The 7,794-nt window shown below is 64.5% G+C and overlaps 3 pseudogenes; all 3 read left to right on the top strand.

The window, feature by feature from the left end:
* Positions 1–598: 598 nt before the first annotated feature.
* LOC142862946 (uncharacterized) lies at positions 599–717 on the top strand (annotated as a pseudogene).
* Positions 718–4,129: 3,412 nt separating this feature from the next.
* LOC142862835 (uncharacterized) lies at positions 4,130–4,248 on the top strand (annotated as a pseudogene).
* A 3,427-nt stretch (positions 4,249–7,675) lies between these two features.
* On the top strand, positions 7,676–7,794 carry LOC142862847 (uncharacterized; annotated as a pseudogene).

Genomic DNA, 7,794 nt, shown 5'->3' with positions numbered 1-7,794 from the left:
CACAGAGCAGGGTCCGGCCCCCACGGTAGCGGTGCCCGCAGTTCTCCAAGGGCTTGGGGGTTTTCCAGAGGGAGGAGACGGAGGGGATTGATTTCTTCAGAGCCCCCCAAACCACCCCACCCCACCCCACCCCACCCATGGGACACATCCCGAGAGACGCCCCTACACTCGCTCCCCTCCCCCATGCGCTGTGCCCCACCCTGGCCCTGGGGAATAGGCGGCAGCCCACGCACAGGGCGGGGGGCACAGCTGAAAGGGTTTGTGGGGGAGGGCGGCCCCTGGCTGGGGGCAAAGGTCGAGCGCCCCGCGCGCGCGTGCGCAGTCAGCAGCGGCGGCGCGCTGGGGGTGGGGGGCGGGTAGGTGAAGGAGGCGAGGCGAGGAGAGGAGGGGGGCTGGAAGGTCTCCACCTTGGCGGGTCCACCCGTGGAGGCCCATCTCGCGCGCGCGCGCGCGTGTGTGTGTGTGTGTGTGTGTGTGTGGACAGCCCCCCACGCCGCCCCGCCCCTCTCCCCAGTCCCGCGTTGCCCGCCGGACCCGGCCGGCGAGGGGAAGCGCAGAGAGGCTCGGCTTCTTGAGCGGGGCAGGGGCGCCCTCCACCGTCTCCGGCCAAGCCGGCCTGAACGCGCCCGGTCTCGTCTGATCTCCGAAGCTAAGCAGGGTCGGGCCTGGTTAGTACTTGGATGGGAGACCGCCCCGGAATACCGGGCACCGTAGGCTTTTGTTTTTTTTGTTTTTTGCCTCTTGTTCTGTCCCCTTTCTGGGAGCGCGGCGGCGGTCCGGGGGATCACCCCCACCCTCAGCGCCCGTCGCGGTGCCTGGCGCCCCAGCCCGCACCGTGGGGCCTCCTCTTGTCCCGAGCCGTGACACCGCCGCCACGCGGCAGCATGCGTGGCATCTGGACTGTCAGGTGTCAGACCAAAGGTCTGGTCTGTGGGAACCGACACGCTGGAGGAAACCTTGAGAGGCTGAGAGGGGAGGGAGTTCCAGGAGAATTCCAGGACGTCATTTTGAGCGAGTATGTGACCAGAACTCGTCCCGTTGCTTTTGGGGTTCTACGGGCTACACGTAGGAATCTTTGGTGGTGGCACTGGAGGTTGGGGGATCCGGAGTCACACGCAGACCTGCTCCACAGGCCTCATTTTACTTTTCTTTTCGGATTCATTTTCTGAAAAGGTGTCTCTTATCTCTATGATTACATTTCCTTTTCTCTCTCTTTCCGAGCAGATCATGGGAGTCCACGTATTGAGGTGACATGTATTGCCCGTGCCCCCCTCCCCCCCGTTTTCTGATTCATTTATTTCTCATTTTCTCCCAGCGTATGGTGGGGGTACCAATGTTAAGGTCAGCTGCATCGCCCTGTCCCCGCCTCCCCCCTCGGGTCAGAGCTTCAAGTGCGCCCATGCCCCGGTTGGTGCGCACCCACCCCATTCCTAATGGATGTGCACGCCCATCCCCTCCCCACGCCCGCCCGACACCCACCCGATGAAGGCGATTCCTCTGTGTCCACTTAGGTGTCCATCGGTTCCTACCAATCTGCTGGCGAGCGCGCGCACGTGGCGCTCTTGTGTCCGTTCTTGGGACACTTGGCTTACTGGAACGGGTTCCAGCTCTGGCCGGGAGAACACGAGAGGTGCCCTCTCACCGCTGTTCCTCATAGCTGAACGGCACTCCGTGGTGTCCACGCGCCACATTTCATTGATGCACCCGTGGATCGATGGGCACTCGGGGCGCTTCCACATCTTTGCGATTGTGAATGGCGCCCTAACTGTAACCCTGACCCCTACCCAGCCCAGTCTCCTCTGCCCCAGCCTGAGGCGCTCCTCCCCCGCCAGGCCCGTCACTGTCCTGGTCCCCTGCCTGACCGGCTCCTTCCCGCCCCCGGCCTGTCACCGTCCTCTGCCCCTGCGTGACACGCTCCTCCCCGCCCGGCCCATCACCTTGGCCCCTGCCTGACTCGCTCCTCCCCACCTCGGCCCCTGCCTGACGGGCTCCTCCGTCGCCTGGGCCTTCCAAGGGCTTGGTGTGGACGCTGCTTCCAGGAAGCCCTCCAGGAACCCGGCAACAGGGCGGCCGCAGCAGTCTCGCGCAGCCCTCGCTAAGTCGCGCGCGGGGCACGTGCCCCCACTGTGCCGCGGGGGCCCAGCCTGGTGTCTTCTCTGAGGCCCTGCGGCTGGCTGCCGCTCCCCGCGAGGGGAGAGCCGTGGAGGTGGGGACCGCCTCCTGGTGGGGACGTACACCCAGCTCTCCGCGTCGGATTCCGGGGCTCTCTGTCCTGCCCGGAGGCCCAGCTGGCCTGCGGGTCCTTAGAGTGGCAGAAACGTCCTCAAGCTGATATTGCCAGTCAGGTGGGTGTCTGCACTTTTGTGCCGGGCACCCCGGGGAGGCCCAGGGGCTGGCTGGACAACGCGGCCTGCTGGGGGTCGGGGGTGCGCTTTGGAGGAGCAACCGATGCCCTTTGGACTTTGCTAGCAGCGTCTGAGGTGTCTCTGAGCCCTGCTCCATGTCGGGGAGAGGAGGAGGAGGAGGAGGAGGAGGTGGCAGGGGCCGTGACCTACAGTCGTGTTCCCGGGGTGGCACGGCATGTGGCTTCTTCCACAGGCTGCTTGGCCTGGGCTCCCTGCACCTGGGCCTTTGGAGGACTGGCCCTGTTCTTGCCGACACTTCCTGCAGGGACCCAGAGCTGGGAGGTTGCATCTCCCAGCCCTGGGTCGGGCAGAGCCCCAGCGGGCCATGCCCACAACCTCTCTCAGCACGGGTCCCCCAGAAGGCTTCTTTGGGACCAGGATTCTCTTGCGGGTGACTGTTTAAGGTCTGGCCCCTGGGTGGAGGGGCACCAGGAGTAGAGGAGCAGGAAGGGGAAGGGGGTGGCCAGGCGAGGGGACACTTTGAGGCCAAGTCCAAGCTTCAGCCTGATCCTCCTGGGAACCCCGGGGTGTACATCACACCTCCTGGTTGAACTGCTCTGAGACCGGGACCCGGGCTTCGCATTTTCACAGCAGCCAGTCGTGGGCTGAGGACACCTGGGGCGTCGGGAACTCCCTGGCTTCTCCTTGGTTTAACATCTGAGCTGCTTGTGAATCGTGCCGCCACACACGCCCGAGTGCAGGTGTCTTCCGCACAGACTGCGGGCCTCGCTCTTCTGAATGCCGCTAGCTCGCCACCCACCCACGGGTGAACCTGGTCAGGGTACTTTCTCTAAGGAGCAGACTCTGACCCCGGCGGGCTACCGGTGTTTTCGTTTGCTCCTTTCTTTCTTCCATTTCGGGAAAGGCTTCCTTACTGGGTTTGGAAATCTCCTGTGCCTTTCCTCGCCTATTCTGTCAGCTTTAAATTTCTCTTTCAGTTGCCACCCTCACAGATGTATTAGGAAACTCTTTTCGGTGCATTCATTAGTGAAATGACCCAGATGAAGCTCGAATCCAATAGCTCATCGCCGATTTTTAGCAAGTCCACACCCCGGGGTGGTTGGGGTCCGATCCACCCCGGGCCAGGCCCAGGCCCCTTGGACCGGGCCAGAGAAGGACACAGAGCAGGGTCCGGCCCCCACGGTAGCGGTGCCCGCAGTTCTCCAAGGGCTTGGGGGTTTTCCAGAGGGAGGAGACGGAGGGGATTGATTTCTTCAGAGCCCCCCAAACCACCCCACCCCACCCCACCCCACCCATGGGACACATCCCGAGAGACGCCCCTACACTCGCTCCCCTCCCCCATGCGCTGTGCCCCACCCTGGCCCTGGGGAATAGGCGGCAGCCCACGCACAGGGCGGGGGGCACAGCTGAAAGGGTTTGTGGGGGAGGGCGGCCCCTGGCTGGGGGCAAAGGTCGAGCGCCCCGCGCGCGCGTGCGCAGTCAGCAGCGGCGGCGCGCTGGGGGTGGGGGGCGGGTAGGTGAAGGAGGCGAGGCGAGGAGAGGAGGGGGGCTGGAAGGTCTCCACCTTGGCGGGTCCACCCGTGGAGGCCCATCTCGCGCGCGCGCGCGCGCGCGCGTGTGTGTGTGTGTGTGTGTGTGTGTGTGGACAGCCCCCCACGCCGCCCCGCCCCTCTCCCCAGTCCCGCGTTGCCCGCCGGACCCGGCCGGCGAGGGGAAGCGCAGAGAGGCTCGGCTTCTTGAGCGGGGCAGGGGCGCCCTCCACCGCCTCCGGCCAAGCCGGCCTGAACGCGCCCGGTCTCGTCTGATCTCCGAAGCTAAGCAGGGTCGGGCCTGGTTAGTACTTGGATGGGAGACCGCCCGGGAATACCGGGCGCCGTAGGCTTTTGTTTTTTTTGTTTTTTGCCTCTTGTTCTGTCCCCTTTCTGGGAGCGCGGCGGCGGTCCGGGGGATCACCCCCACCCTCAGCGCCCGTCGCGGTGCCTGGCGCCCCAGCCCGCACCGTGGGGCCTCCTCTTGTCCCGAGCCGTGACACCGCCGCCACGCGGCAGCATGCGTGGCATCTGGACTGTCAGGTGTCAGACCAAAGGTCTGGTCTGTGGGAACCGACACGCTGGAGGAAACCTTGAGAGGCTGAGAGGGGAGGGAGTTCCAGGAGAATTCCAGGACGTCATTTTGAGCGAGTATGTGACCAGAACTCGTCCCGTTGCTTTTGGGGTTCTACGGGCTACACGTAGGAATCTTTGGTGGTGGCACTGGATGTTGGGGGATCCGGAGTCACACGCAGACCTGCTCCACAGGCCTCATTTTACTTTTCTTTTCGGATTCATTTTCTGAAAAGGTGTCTCTTATCTCTATGATTACATTTCCTTTTCTCTCTCTTTCCGAGCAGATCATGGGAGTCCACGTATTGAGGTGACATGTATTGCCCGTGCCCCCCTCCCCCCCGTTTTCTGATTCATTTATTTCTCATTTTCTCCCAGCGTATGGTGGGGGTACCAATGTTAAGGTCAGCTGCATCGCCCTGTCCCCGCCTCCCCCCTCGGGTCAGAGCTTCAAGTGCGCCCATGCCCCGGTTGGTGCGCACCCACCCCATTCCTAATGGATGTGCACGCCCATCCCCTCCCCACGCCCGCCCGACACCCACCCGATGAAGGCGATTCCTCTGTGTCCACTTAGGTGTCCATCGGTTCCTACCAATCTGCTGGCGAGCGCGCGCACGTGGCGCTCTTGTGTCCGTTCTTGGGACACTTGGCTTACTGGAACGGGTTCCAGCTCTGGCCGGGAGAACACGAGAGGTGCCCTCCCCTCTCACCGCTGTTCCTCATAGCTGAACGGCACTCCGTGGTGTCCACGCGCCACATTTCATTAATGCACCCGTGGATCGATGGGCACTCGGGGCGCTTCCACATCTTTGCGATTGTGAATGGCGCCCTAACTGTAACCCTGACCCCTACCCAGCCCAGTCTCCTCTGCCCCAGCCTGAGGCGCTCCTCCCCCGCCAGGCCCGTCACTGTCCTGGTCCCCTGCCTGACCGGCTCCTTCCCGCCCCCGGCCTGTCACCGTCCTCTGCCCCTGCGTGACACGCTCCTCCCCGCCCGGCCCATCACCTTGGCCCCTGCCTGACTCGCTCCTCCCCACCTCGGCCCCTGCCTGACGGGCTCCTCCGTCGCCTGGGCCTTCCAAGGGCTTGGTGTGGACGCTGCTTCCAGGAAGCCCTCCAGGAACCCGGCAGCAGGGCGGCCGCAGCAGTCTCGCGCAGCCCTCGCTAAGTCGCGCGCGGGGCACGTGCCCCCACTGTGCCGCGGGGGCCCAGCCTGGTGTCTTCTCTGAGGCCCTGCGGCTGCCGCTCCCCGCAAGGGGAGAGCCGTGGAGGTGGGGACCGCCTCCTGGTGGGGACGTACACCCAGCTCTCCGCGTCGGATTCCGGGGCTCTCTGTCCTGCCCGGAGGCCCAGCTGGCCTGCGGGTCCTTAGAGTGGCAGAAACGTCCTCAAGCTGATATTGCCAGTCAGGTGGGTGTCTGCACTTTTGTGCCGGGCACCCCGGGGAGGCCCAGGGGCTGGCTGGACAACGCGGCCTGCTGGGGGTCGGGGGTGCGCTTTGGAGGAGCAACCGATGCCCTTTGGACTTTGCTAGCAGCGTCTGAGGTGTCTCTGAGCCCTGCTCCATGTCGGGGAGAGGAGGAGGAGGAGGAGGAGGAGGAGGAGGAGGAGAAGGAGGTGGTGGCAGGGGCCGTGACCTACAGTCGTGTTCCCGGGGTGGCACGGCATGTGGCTTCTTCCACAGGCTGCTTGGCCTGGGCTCCCTGCACCTGGGCCTTTGGAGGACTGGCCCTGTTCTTGCCGACACTTCCTGCAGGGACCCAGAGCTGGGAGGTTGCATCTCCCAGCCCTGGGTCGGGCAGAGCCCCAGCGGGCCATGCCCACAACCTCTCTCAGCACGGGTCCCCCAGAAGGCTTCTTTGGGACCAGGATTCTCTTGCGGGTGACTGTTTAAGGTCTGGCCCCTGGGTGGAGGGGCACCAGGAGTAGAGGAGCAGGAAGGGGAAGGGGGTGGCCAGGCGAGGGGACACTTTGAGGCCAAGTCCAAGCTTCAGCCTGATCCTCCTGGGAACCCCGGGGTGTACATCACACCTCCTGGTTGTCCTGCTCTGAGACCGGGACCCGGGCTTCGCATTTTCACAGCAGCCAGTCGTGGGCTGAGGACACCTGGGGCGTTGGGAACTCCCTGGCTTCTCCTTGGTTTAACATCTGAGCTGCTTGTGAATCGAGCCGCCACACACGCCCGAGTGCAGGTGTCTTCTGCACAGACTGTGGGCCTCGCTCTTCTGAATGCCGCTAGCTCGCCACCCACCCACGGGTGAACCTGGTCAGGGTACTTTCTCTAAGGAGCAGACTCTGACCCCGGCGGGCTACCGGTGTTTTCATTTGCTCCTTTCTTTCTTCCATTTCGGGAAAGGCTTCCTTACTGGGTTTGGAAATCTCCTGTGCCTTTCCTCGCCTATTCTGTCAGCTTTAAATTTCTCTTTCAGTTGCCACCCTCACAGATGTATTAGGAAACTCTTTTCGGTGCATTCATTAGTGAAATGACCCAGATGAAGCTCGAATCCAATAGCTCATCGCCCATTTTTAGCAAGTCCACACCCCGGGGTGGTTGGGGTCCAATCCACCCCGGGCCAGGCCCAGGCCCCTTGGACCGGGCCAGAGAAGGACACAGAGCAGGGTCCGGCCCCCACGGTAGCGGTGCCCGCAGTTCTCCAAGGGCTTGGGGGTTTTCCAGAGGGAGGAGACGGAGGGGATTGATTTCTTCAGAGCCCCCCAAACCACCCCACCCCACCCCACCCCACCCATGGGACACATCCCGAGAGACGCCCCTACACTCGCTCCCCTCCCCCATGCGCTGTGCCCCAGTCCTGGCCCTGGGGAATAGGCGGCAGCCCACGCACAGGGCGGGGGGCACAGCTGAAAGGGTTTGTGGGGGAGGGCGGCCCCTGGCTGGGGGCAAAGGTCGAGCGCCCCGCGCGCGCGTGCGCAGTCAGCAGCGGCGGCGCGCTGGGGGTGGGGGGCGGGTAGGTGAAGGAGGCGAGGCGAGGAGAGGAGGGGGGCTGGAAGGTCTCCACCTTGGCGGGTCCACCCGTGGAGGCCCATCTCGCGCGCGCGCGCGCGTGTGTGTGTGTGTGTGTGTGTGTGTGGACAGCCCCCCACGCCGCCCCGCCCCTCTCCCCAGTCCCGCGTTGCCCGCCGGACCCGGCCGGCGAGGGGAAGCGCAGAGAGGCTCGGCTTCTTGAGCGGGGCAGGGGCGCCCTCCACCGTCTCCGGCCAAGCCGGCCTGAACGCGCCCGGTCTCGTCTGATCTCCGAAGCTAAGCAGGGTCGGGCCTGGTTAGTACTTGGATGGGAGACCGCCCGGGAATACCGGGCGCCGTAGGCT

This window comes from Microcebus murinus, chromosome 20 (assembly GCF_040939455.1).
Source record: "Microcebus murinus isolate Inina chromosome 20, M.murinus_Inina_mat1.0, whole genome shotgun sequence".
In the NCBI taxonomy this organism is placed as follows: domain Eukaryota; kingdom Metazoa; phylum Chordata; class Mammalia; order Primates; family Cheirogaleidae; genus Microcebus; species Microcebus murinus.
This window is presented reverse-complemented; position numbering and strand designations above follow the sequence as displayed.